Genomic DNA, 13,479 nt, shown 5'->3' with positions numbered 1-13,479 from the left:
CTGCATCCCAGAATCCCTACATAAGGTTGCTGTGTATAAGTGTTACGACTGACCAGGTGCTCATGCAGAGTGATTGGCAAAAAATGTATAAAATATATAAAAAGTGTAAGTGTAGTTTCATTCGAAACTAATCCTTTCCCTAAAGGAAAGATAGCTTTGAATTTTGTGCTATAGGTACAACATAACTATACAAATGTGTTTTCGGTTAAAATAACTTAATTGTGACCATATTTCTAAAACATATCTCTCAAATTCATGGATTAAAAAAAAATAAAAACAAACAACCAAACAACTGCCCCCCAACGAAAAAAAAAAAAACAAACAAACAAACAAAAAAAACCCACCTAAAATAAAACAACCCCCCGTGATTTTTCCTAATAACTTTTTCTAAATTACTTGATGAAGAAGTTGTAGATAATCAGTTAGATTGTTAACGTCATGTGAATGCACTTTGGTCACATTGCTCTGCATCAGCCTGCACTGAGACAGGACAGACAAAATGATGCAGAAGATTACTGGGAGACGTGGTAACATGGTCTTATTAGATTTCTTAGACTGAGTTGACATTTGAGTCACCTTGGCTGAAGAATGACACAGCACCACTAATTTAATAGAAGCTACATAGGTGTAAAATGTGAACAAAACAATGGTGAATCAGAGCTATTATTCTACCTAGGAAAAGTTGGGTGTTATAGTGAGGTTTGGGGGGTAGGGGGGAGTGTTGACCTTTTTGGGGGTATTTTTGAAGGAACACAAGAAATGAGCTCTACCAGATACTCAGGGAACAAAAAAAAATGTTGCATCAGACTGTCCTATATAACTGATCTAGAAAGGATAAAGGGTCACATCTAAATGCAGATTTGTACTAAGATAGTTTTATTAGGTTAGAAAGAGATGTCACTGAAGTGATGCAGCTCTACATCACTGTGAGAGGTCTGAAATCAGTTTTGAAAGTTATCTTGGGAGTTTTAGTTTTGAAAAAAATGTTTCCAAGCTGAATCTCACTGTAGCAGCAGTCACTCCCCTCAAAGGGAACTGTCAATCATTTCTATAGCATTACAGGGAGCAGTCAGTGGCTGTTAGGCCAATGAATCATACTGAAAATTTGCTGCTCTTGCATCTCCCACAGGAAATCGTGGCTTACAGTCAAATCCCTATCCTGGTACATGGGGGAAGTGAGCAAGTAGCTTTGTGGGGCTTAACTGCCCTCAGGGTCTACACCATGACAAGGAGGTTTTACTATGTGGAATGCTTTAGGAAGTTCTCAATTGCTTTATGTTTCTCCCACTATCAGGAGTCACTTCTTGTACAGCACTGATATTGATCTAAGTCTGAGCAGCCACAGACCTGCATCCAAATCCTCAGGCAGCTCTGCCTGAGGGCTGAGCGACCTTTTCAACATATGGGATATTTTTTGTGCAGACTTGTTTCAGAAATGGATTCACCTACCCCTGTGAATGTTGTGTGGAATCAACTGAGTCTGACTAGAGGCAGATGAAGCAGCTGGGGAAGGGACCCTTCTTCCCCTCAATAATAACCCTAACTAAATTTCAACTAAACACCCAATGGTGAAAGCCTTCACAGTCAATTACAATTCACAAATCTATCTACTTCACACCTTTAATTTTTCTTTAGTGCTCATACTCACAGCCAAAATATCTGACACTTAAATATTTTTTAGGGTACAATTACTGTGTATTGAAAAGTGAAGTCCAATATAGTAATGCTGAAACTACACTTGAATCAGGAGTCCTTTTGTAGGAAATTCTCACTGTCTCTGTTTGATTGGTTTTTAAAGTAGGTTCACATAAGGCAATTTCTGCTGGTGTCCTTTGAACTGGATTAGACTTTGTATCTGAGATACAGCTCAGTAAGCTTGATGTTGCACTTTACAGAGTGCATATACATTCCATGCATTACCATGTTGCCTTGTATATTCATAGATTTTAACATTTTTGCAGTAGAGACAGGTTTTTCTATGGAATTGGTGGTATCAGAGCTGTTCCAGGAATTGAAATAGTTGCTGTTTTGAGGTGGTTCTGCAGTATCACCATTACCTGTAAATAATTCAAATTAAAACACTTTCCTGTATATGTACCATTGTTAAGGGCACTTCATTTACTTTGTTTCAATGGTTTCAAACTGTTGCTCTCACTGTGCATTATCCATGTGCAACCTTGTAAATTGCTTCTAGTTCTTACAGCCCTGATATAAATCATAGGGCCATTTTCTCTGGAGGACTTCAGCCTTAAGCTGTACAGCTTGTTTTCAAATGAAAACCATGTTCAATTAAGGTGATTTGTTTGCTGCACAAAGATTTAAGTACCTCATACTGCCATTATAGAGAGGGAGAACTAGGAGGACATAAACACATCAAGGATATTTCTTGGGTTTTCTGCCTTCCACTTCTACTTATCTCTTTTCCAGATATTTCCAGTAGAGATACAGTCTGCTGGAAGTGGGGTGTGATGACAGTGCTACCAGCACTGTAGGCTATGAGATGATCTGCTGTTGTTGGTTACAATAACACACCACCATATATGGTTGTTTGTGTTATTCTATTCACAGAAGTGGAGGATAGACTAGGATGCATTTCACACACACTGGATTGAAGTTAAATTCATAAATAATCTTTGTTTCAAGACTGCTTGTTAGATACAAACTAAATGAAAAGTGGAAAGGGAAAAATGGTCCTTAATTAATATTTTTGCCCTTAAGGGGGATAAAATAAATAAAATTGCTTGGGTTTTGGGAGCTTTTGGTTTGTTTTGATTTGGTTTTGATTGGGTGGTTTGTCTGTTTTTGGTTTTCTTCCTTTGGTGTTTGTTTCTTTGGGAGTGTTTTTTGTGTGTCTTTCACATGAGGAGTTAGAAGGATATTTGGCAAAAAAAAAATTCAGAGTGGTCTGGTGTTTTGTACGCTGGTGATCCTGTATGGTTGTGTAGGTTCCTAAGGTTTCAGCAGGGACTGTCAGTGGTTTAGCTCTGCTTTGTTCAGCTCAGCCTCTTGCACTGACCTTGCTGTATATCCCTCTGGTAACTTCTGCTTCTCATTCCTGTAAAACTGATTTGGCTATCGATGCTTTACTCCCAGACATAACCCTCACAACAAAGCTTGTTTTGTTGAAAAAGTTTTATTTTCTCTTTCTTTGAAGAGGAGGAAAGAAATGTTCCTTCTGCCACAGAGCATATCTGGCCTGTGACACGCTGTGGGACTGGGAGACATGTCTGACATATATCCCTGACATTTTTTCCTTGCTACATGGGTGACTTTTCAAATGGTACTATGACAGAAGGGAATTCCATGTATCTTCACTCAGATCTTTTGTCTTTCAGCAACCTCATTCTTGGCTCTCTGTGTTCAAGCTTTTTGCTTCTCGTGCTGCAGTTGGGCTTGGTTCTCTGTTGTCCTCTCCTCTGTTCCTTTTGCACCACAGTGAATAACTGCTCTGGGGTAAGGAACAGGGAGTTGTGGCCAGTGCATTGTCCTGGACAAATTTGTCACAGATGTGATCCCAGGGCCAGCTTCTCATGAACTGAAGCAAAAAACCCTGAAGGTTGTCACACCCCCATTACACATACCCTCTGAGATTTACTTCAGGTTACATTTTGTCTGGTCCCAGAGTCCTGACTCAACACATGTTCTTTGGAGCTCTCTCAAGGAACACCATCCTGTGAGACTTTGCTTCCTCTATCCACAGGACACAGTTCAGGCCATTTTCTGAAGTTCCATATGCCTCTTTCAGGTAGATGAGGGCATTGCTTGAGTGCACACATCCATGTCCCTGCTCTCAGTCCCCACGCTGAGTTTGGAATGCATTTGTTGTTATGTGTCAGAAAGGGAGAGGTGAAAGACTTAATCCAGAAGTTGTATTAGCCCATCTGCAAGAACAGGCAAGGAATAATAGGGGAAAAATGAACTGTGAGGGCACAGAGAGAGCCTAGTGCTGCCTAGAGCACTCTAGAAAGCCTAGAGTAACATTAGAAGGGAGAGAGAAAATCAGATCAGGACCTGTGATGGAAAGGTGTGACGAGGCCTGAAGACCCAATTGCAGGTAGGGAATTATGCAAGAGGAGGCTGTGAAAGGTCTGTATAGCAAATGACTCTTTCAGCAACACGGTGTAAGAGAAATGAAGGCTGAGAGGATATGGGGTGAGGGAAAGAGGCAAAGGCTAGTAAATTTCCCAGCTGCAAATTTCTGAAAGTGAGTGATATACCTTGAGAAAGTATTTCTACAGACTTGCCTTGTTCTTAAGCTTTTCCTTTCATCTGCAGTTGATCCCACCAAAGATGGGACAGGGGGTCTTGTCTGACATATTTCAAGCTCAGGTTGAAAATGTATCTGTTTTTTCCATCACTTGAAGTGAGGAAGTCGTTATGACATGGGATATACTGGGGTAGCATTTGGATACACCTTCATAAGATGAGCAAGCAGATGACTGGATCATGTAGCAGCAAAGAAACAAGGAGTATTAAGGTGTGAAGATGGTGTTATTTGAGGTGGTAAGTACAGAAGTGTACTGTTAGATACAGAAGAGAAGTATACATGATGGCCAAATGTATGGACTGAGACCTGTTTCTGTTTATATGCTGGGAGCAGTGTAACTGTAATGTTCAGGTCACTGTTGCAGTCCTGTTTTTGCTCTCTTCACTGCCTCCATTTGCTCTATGCCTTTGAATTTTGTCTTTCACAAAAGCAGCTAGCCTGCATCCGGGGCAAATGGAAAGAGCAGCCAACTGACCTTTACAGCCAGGGCTGATCTTGGATGCTTCTTTTACTTTTATCGAGTTGCGCAGCAGTCTTTAGCTAACAGCAAAACCAAACCATAGCAAAGTTAACTGGTGATGCTGAGTAAGGGAACACATTACTTGCACATGCAATTTAAACACTGAAGCTTTTTGCAGAGGAGAGAGAAAAGCACTTGTGTGCACAGCTCTGTGGCTGTAGAGATGTTCCAGAACTGTGGCAGTCTGAGCTGCTCTAATTCCTTTGGGTACAGTTTCAGCTTTAACACAGTTGTGTGCACACTTGATTACTGTGTTCGTGCAAATCTCCAGTTGAGAGAGAGTCAGTGAATTATGGCAAGGCATGACAAAACTGGTAAACTGTGGTATTCTTGATAAGGCCATTTGTAGTCATAGTCTCAGGATGATGATTGTGGTCTAAGTCTTAAAGGGCACAGAGGAAGGGAGTAGAGGTAGAGAAGGAAGATGTGAAAACGGTTTATTGGGGAAATAATTAGGATCCTGCAATTAAACTTAAATATGTGTTAAATATATGGAACTGTTATCTTTCTGATGAATGATGTGGTAGATTTTAGTTTAATCTAAATGTTTCTGTGACATTTTCCTTTCTAGATGACTCATTGTGTTTATGTGTGTTATATATTTTTTTCTTTTTTCTCTTTTGTGTGTTGGTGATTGCTTTGTATTAACGTGACCAAAGCTGCCAAACTCCAGTCAGAGACTGAGTGAAAATCTGTAGGGAGCTTGTAGAGAGCTGAAGGGAGTTTCCATGCAGTTAATTGATATAATCTATTTATGGAGAAATAACAAACAGAGACTATTAATATTTTATGTGCAGTAAAATGTGTGTTTTATCATTTAAATTAAAAAAAAAAAACTTCTGGGGAAGATATGTATTTGCCACTAAACATTTTCATAGAAGGCTTGTGAGATCCCTGTTAAAGACACAACAGCCAGTATTCCTGAGGGATGTGTATATGTGGTTGGTTGGCTTGTTTTATGCAGTCTTAGTCTTTACAGAGCCTTCACAGTATTCACATATAATAGTTTGTGACCTGACTTGACACAATACTTACCTGCAAGTGAGATTTGGCTCTGGAGCATAATTTACAATGGTAAACACATTTTGCAATAGTAGTACTCCTATATTGATGTGTATTCTCTCTTCAAAAGTATATGGCTTCAGCTTTCAACAATTGCCTCTGAAATCTGAAATGCTTGAGCAGGTACTTCTGATTGAAGGAAAATCCACTGTCTATCTTCCAGTTTTCTGTACAATTTTGCTTATACAATGTTGTCAAGATTTCTATAAAGGAGAATGACAGAAAACGAGGGACTTTCATTAGATATTTGCCCCTAGAATTGAATTTTGGTGTGTGTTGTACTTCTCTTATTCTGCTGGTTGTACTGGAATGGTAACTGTAACTGCACACCAGAATTTGGTATACCTCTCTGAAGAGAGACTAACATAAAAACCAGAGATTCATAGCATACCTTTGCATTAATACATAGTACATCTTGTATATGTCTATGAATACACATACACATACCCCTAGATACAGACAGTATGCTTGTTTAAATATATGTAGTTCTAGAATAATTTCACTCACTGACCAAGAAAATTGCCACAAGACCTAAGGACTGGTTTAGTTCTTTCTGTAGCAATGCATGCTTCAAGCACCTTCACCATCAGTTGCAGAGTATAACCCTCTGACAGGGGAAAAGAAGACACAGAAGTATTGCTGGCTTTCAGGATTAACCCTTTAAGTCTCCATGATCCCAAGGCAGCATGATTCTTACATCTTTTCAAGGATTAATTGTAAAAATTTGAACTCAACCCATGTTATTTGAAAAAACATACATGACCTGTCCCAAGCTGAGAATTCTGGTTGTAAAGGTTATAATTTTACAGTTAAATTTGGGGCTGGATTTCTAGAGGATTTTAAGACACAAAAAAGAGTTTCCAAAACGTGCCTAGGGCCCACCTCCCTTAGAAATCTTGAAGTGCTTGAATGATTTTGGTAATACTGGTAAATATTCTTGCTCTTACCCCAGAGGAGTCTGGGCTTGCTGAACGTGAGTGCCCTGACACACAACAAGACTATGTGATCAGGTGGCTTTTGTGTCTCCTGCCAAATGAGAACCACAGTGTCTCTGCCAGGACTTTGGCAGCTGCTCCCAGTAAGGGTTCTGCAGCATTCTGTGGTGTTGTCCAGAAAAGCAACCCCCCCAGATTTTGGCAGGTCCCTCAGCACAATTCCAGTCCTACTGGTGTGCCCCTGGACTATCCTCAGGATGCTCACAATGTATGACAATGAAGTGTTGTGAACGTACATCTCTCCAAAGTGCCTGCATTCTTGTACGAGGTGATTGTCCCTTTCAGGACATGTAATCTTCCTTGCTGTCAACTCTCCTCCAAATAGAAGCTCTTGTCAGCTGTTCTGCAGCAGGTGTCAAAGCATTCACTGGCATCCATTGAAACGGGGAAGTCAATTCTGAATCTGGCCAAGGCAAGCCAAAGGCTGTATGAGAAGGCCAGCACTGGGCAGCACAGGTAGTTGGCAGTGCTGCCCTGACAGCCTGAAATAGCTAATGTGAACAGCTTTGGAAGAACTTGCTGTGGTCCAAAGAAGGCATAAATGTCCCTGCACACAAATGCATCTGGAATGTTTAATGCCATTATTCTACATAATCCTTCGAGGAAAAAAATTAACCAGTCTAAGAGGGCTGCCAGAAAATTGACATAACATTTCTGCTTCCTTTATAGGGTAGTAATCAAGGGGACACCAGGAGGTTCTATAGGCCAATGTTGCCATTTGATGTCAAGTCCCATAGTTATGAGTTTGTGCTACAGATTATCACACACTGTGATTCCAAGGCTGCCATAATTTAGAGGGGATAGTCCATTTCTATACCACAGATGGCTTCACATTCTGCCAGTTACTTTGTCACTGGATTTTGGGTTTTTTCTGAGACATGATGATAGACAGCAGGATGGGGACTGTGGAAACAAATCGATTCCTATCATAAGCAAAGATCAGGTTCATGACCACCCAAGGAACCTGAACAGGTACAAGTCTATGGGACCTGATGAGGTGCATCCTAGAGTCCTGAGGGAATAGGCTGATGTAGTTGCCAAGACACCCTCTATGATGTTTGAAAAGTCATGGCATTCAGGTAAAGTCCTAGGTGACTGAAAAAAGGGAAACGTTGTAGTCACCTTTAAAAACGGTGGAAAGGAGACCTCTGGGAACTATTGAGGTGTCAGTACCTCTGTGCCTGGAAACATCATGGAACAACCCTTCCTAGGAGCTATTCTAAAGCAGATGGAGGACAGGGAGGTGATTTGGGAGAGTGGTCACGGCATCACCAAGGACAAGAGAGGCTGGACATGACCCGGTAATGTGCACTTGCAGCCCAGGAAGCCAATTGTATCCAAAAGCAGTGTGACCCACAGAGCAAGGGAAGTGATGCTGCCATAAACACTTGCAAAAAGCTGCTTTACTTTATTCCCACTGATTTTTCTTCCTCTGAGATTCCACTAGGAAAGGTTGCTTGTGTGAACAGGGCTTATGTGATGGCTGGTTAAGGATAATGTTTTTCTTCTGTTCTTTCTTGCTGCAAAATGGAAGTTTTTTCCAAAACTAATAAAACCAATAATCTTCCTTTTATTATATTATAAGACAAACTGTACTAAACACATATTTCCTTTAAAATAAAAGGTATTGTTCTTTATTGCATTTTCTTGGTAAAACTGACTTCATTAGTTTTATTGCACCATTTTTACTCATTAAAATTTAATAACATTTGTTGATGAAACAAGGGAAGCTAAATAAATTTTAAAATAATTCAGTACTAACTTACTCTCTCTAATATATGAAGATGCTACATCACTTTCTGGAATATTTTGAACTTAATTCCTAAAGTCATTTCAAGATTTTAGTGGGTTCTCTTGAATCCATTTAACTAGGAGATTTTATCCTTCATTTAATCCTCACTTTGTGGCTGGAAGTCTTCTGAGGGAAAGAAAAATGGAAAACTGTATTTTTTCTGTTCCTCATTACCCAGACTCCAAATGCAATTGTGGATCTCTCCATATTGGCTAAGTGGTAAAAAGAAGTCACATTACCTTTTCATGTATTAATTGAGGAGATGCTTCATGTTTTGTGATCCACATACTAAAATATTTACAGTGGAATTTTCAGAGAAGGAGATCACTGTTCTTGTCCAGTCAGAATATTTGAAAATATTTTCCGCCTCCTTGATCTTCAGAGTTAGTTCTTTAAAAAGGTCTTTATTGGCAGTCAGAAAAGTTTAGGGTAAGAATTGCACACATATTCTCACATGCTTAGAGAAACTAGAGCTATATCGATACCTGGGGTTACAGATGTGTAGCAGATGATTTTTTAGGAAACATTTTGTCTGTATACCAACTTGATTAGGTATAACATCCAATTTTACACTATCTCTCAGTGCAGTTGATTATTTCAGGTGTTACCTGTATTTTATTGTATAAATGAAACAAAGAGCTATTGTGGGATTTATGTTTTTCTTCTATCTCTTTAAAAGGATTCATTAAAATACGTAGGAGAAATAAGAGTGGTCTCTCTACTAAGCATCTTCAAATAAGAGATTGCACACAAATACACTACATTGGTTAGAAAAGGTCAACACAAAATGTTTTCAAAAAGACCTACTTATCAATTAGCTCTCTTATGCTGTTAGTTGCATCATAATCAGTTGTTTTGGTTGTTTACAGGGTTCCAATATGGCAGAATTTACACAGTTGGTGTAAAGCAGATAGGGATGAAAAATCAAGGCAACAGCACAAGGTTATTACATTAACCGGCAAAACTGAGTCTATTTGCTGGACCTGAATTTGAATCCTTGGAGTCTGAGAAACACTTCTAAATTAAAGAATATTAAAATTATAAGAATTTAGAGGGACTCAAAATCATTATGCTTATATTATTTACAGCAAGTGGTAAATTGACAATTGCCCTTCTGGCATGTGGGCCAAGTACTACATTATTCTAAGTGTTGTATTCTAGAATATAAATAACTCAATAAGTTTAACAAATAGTTAATTTCCATTCAGGGAGTGTTAAGTTAGTGATTTAAAGTATGCTCTTTATCTTCTATTTGTTTAGACAAACCCAAAGTCTTGTGCACTAGAGCTCGGACTATACCCTGGGCGTGTTGAAGTGACATTTTCATTTCTGTGAATGCAAGACATGGCAAAGAGTCTATAGGTGGCAGCCACTTGCAGCCTAGAAGGGTCCTCTACAATAATTCCTCAATGAAACATAAAGTATTAACACAGTTGTGATGTTGACATGGCTGTGACACCATAAAAACTGAAGAATTAAGTCATAAAATCTACGGCCCTCACCTCAGGCTTTTCATTTTCATTATGAGGAGACCTCTTGAATTAAAATAGTTTGAAATGAACCACTTCTATGTCCAGAAGAGTAGATCATCTGGAACTAATGACTACTAGTCTACTGGATATTGTTACTGCCAAACCTTTCAGACTGAACTCTGGGTCTATTCAAAATGTATTTTACAGCTGACTGCTAATACAGTCATTGTTTTGTCAAGGGTCCAGATCCAGGGCTTTCTACTTAAATGTCCAAACAACTTCATAAAGAGCCTGCAAATGCATTCTTCCAAGCACAGCAACAACTTTATTTATTGACTTGAGAGTGCAGAAAGGTTTTTTTGAACATTATTAATAAAAAGAGGTATTTTGGCTGATTTTTCTCTGGTTTCCTTTTGGTTAAAAAATAAAATTCTTATATGAGTCAAAAATTAAAGATCTCATCTGCAAAGACCCATGCCTCTTCCAAATGGCTGTAACCTGGCACAACAAAAAAAAAGCCTAAAAACGGATATATTTTTTTTTACCCCTTAGCATACCATGGTAGACATATATCACAAAACTAAAGGAAACTCTTCTACAAAGTGATGTTGTCTTAGCACTGCTAATCCAATAATATAATTACACAAGGCCTGTTTCAGAGAGAAAGATAAACTGCGGCTTATGTGTCTGAAAACTTTGACAATTAATCTAACATTTAATTAAAGCTGTGTATTAATATTTTAAAGCCAGATGTTTAAGTGTATAGTGATAAAATAACTGGGTGCCTGGGTACAAAGCAAATCTAAAATAGGTTTGTTTTTCAGGGATCTTAACAAGTATTGAGTGCTGCTGGAAACGTGGCTCCATCGGGGATAGTAAAAGACATTTACCATCTGGCCCATGAAGATATACAGAGTGCCCTGGGAGGCTGGAAAGATCAGGTTTTCTTCCTGTGTTAGGCTTTGGGCAAGTACCTGCATAGTTTACTAATATACTTCCCAACTGCAGAGACAGGGCAGGAAGAAGGAAATGACCATTCATTCTCCGAGGGATGCTCAGGAGGTAGCAGTGGTCTTGACCACCTGGTGTGGTGGTACTGTGTATAAGATGACCTGGGATGCAAGACAGCACAACTGTATTTTTCACCTGGACTGGTTTGTGTGTGTTTTCATCAGAGGTGATGTCCCTCAGGGGCAGATATGTGCAGATTTGAAGTGTGCTGAATGATGACTTCAGGTGTCCTGTGTACATTGCACAGGTTTTACACTGGTCTACTGGTTGCACTCGAGATGAGAGGAACTATGGCATTTAAATTTATCTGAGATAGAAATTTATTTAAAAAAAAAAAGTCAAAAATAGTGAGACAATGCAGCATCTGCAGCTTGTCTATCAGAAAGGAACTCTGTTAGAAGAGAAGCACATCTGTCAGTGCTTCAAACTACGTTATAATGAAGAAGGTGTACGTGGTGAATGTGGATGGGGAGGTTTTGTTGTACCATAACAAACTGTGCCAGTTTTGATCTAGAAAGTGCTGAGGGCCAAGGCACTGCTGCACAGGGGTATGTGAAAGGTAACTGAGTAAAGCAGGCCCACTACTGGTAGATGTTATGTTCTGCAGTGATTTATATGTTTACTGGAAAAAGCCTGTGAACTGCAAAAGTTTGAAGATCATGTCTGCAGTAGGCACAAGTCCAGCTTAGTATGCGTTTCTGCCAGAGTTTGATATGTGAATGATTTTTTATTTACGCTTTAGGCTTCTTACCTAAGAGCCCTTACACAGAATGCAGCACCCATGTTTTGAAAACCAACTCTGTGGTCCTTACCACCTCAAGTGTCTTCCTGTTCAGAGTATTCAAGGGATTAATTTTCCCACACTGCCCTGTTCCTCACAAGATCTACTGCAGTGTTAGCTCACTCACTACCCATCTGTGGCGGAAATGTTTCTTGCATGGCGATAGGAAATATCAGCAAAAATAGCCTGAAAACACTGCAAATGGCTCATGATAAAACAGTTTGCTCAAGGATTATTTAAATTACTCCCAACAGCTCAGGCTGCAATTAGATACCTTTACATTTTTTTTCTGGTATTTATTTAGACTTTTGTCCAGTATAGATTCCTATGATGTCCAGCTACCCTTTCATCTCAGCATCCCTGGAAGATCCAACACACAGGAAGGGAAATACAGCTTAGTAGGAAATGCTTTATAGGAACAGAAGACACATGTAGAAAAGGGACAAATAACTGATATCAAATCCATGTCCTTTAATTTGGTTAAGGCACAGGAAAAACCTTTCCACATTTGGTTGAAAAATTTCCACATTTTGCAAACCCATTTTCACTTGAAATACTTTTTTTTTTAAGCTAATGCAAAATAGTTTACACGTGATAAAATTATTTCTGAGATGAGTTGCAGTTTTTTAGGAGGTTTTGTGTGTGTTTTACAGTATAATTACATTGGTTTTTCAATAAAGTAAGTACGTCACTCGAGAGTACTATGTTTCCTGGGAGCTATAGTTCTATGTTCCTTGTCTCTTTTCCTGATTCAAACTTCCCCATGGGATCATTTTTTCTGTGCCTGTCTTTGATGCAAATGTCCCATTGCTATGACTGGGATTCTTTCTGCAAAAGGGAACGGCAAAAGACATTCAAGCCATCTTGGTTTGTCAGATGCCATGTGCTTCATCAGATGCCAGCTTTCTGAAATGCCTGCTTCAATTTTCAGGCTAGTTGGCAGTTCAAAATTGTCACTGGAAAGAAGAAATTTCATTTCTGTACATGGAGAAGCAGTTATTATTTTTTCCAAATGGTTTTAGTGACATGAAAGCTGTACAATTTATTTAGATGGTGAAGGCTATAATTCTTAGAGAACCTGTTATCTTTTATTGTGAAACCCTTTTCTTTTTTCCCTCCCTTCCTTTCAGATGTCCATAATAGTTTTTGCCAGTCTGGCTGAACCAGGCTCATCTCCAAGGGAGAGTGTTAGCAGGTATTTTACAAAGGCTTTTTTTTTTTTTTTTCCCCCTGAGAATGTAACCTTTAACACAAGCTCATCATTAACTGCAGTCATTTAACATGAAATGCCGGTAGCAGGGTATTTTCTCCAGTTACCGTAGCAACATCCTAGGACATCAGATGGTGTCAATAAAAAAAAAAATCCACTGAAACATTATTATTATTTTTGAACCACCTCTATTAAGACAGCTTAGTTTATCTAGGATCAGGTGATGATGAGTTCAGCTTGTGTTTTTGTACCTTCATGTGACATTGGGTATTTTTGTGCATGTGTGGCCCTTGGTGTATGTTGCTTGCCTACACACCCTCCTACTCCCCCCAAGGACTGCTGTACTAAAGTAAGTTTGTAAAAACTCAT

This window comes from Myiozetetes cayanensis, unplaced genomic scaffold (assembly GCF_022539395.1).
Source record: "Myiozetetes cayanensis isolate MyiCay16 unplaced genomic scaffold, myiCay2020 scf7, whole genome shotgun sequence".
NCBI classification, from domain to species: Eukaryota; Metazoa; Chordata; class Aves; order Passeriformes; family Tyrannidae; genus Myiozetetes; species Myiozetetes cayanensis.
The sequence above is the reverse complement of the archived record's forward strand: the minus strand, read 5'-3'. Positions refer to the sequence as shown.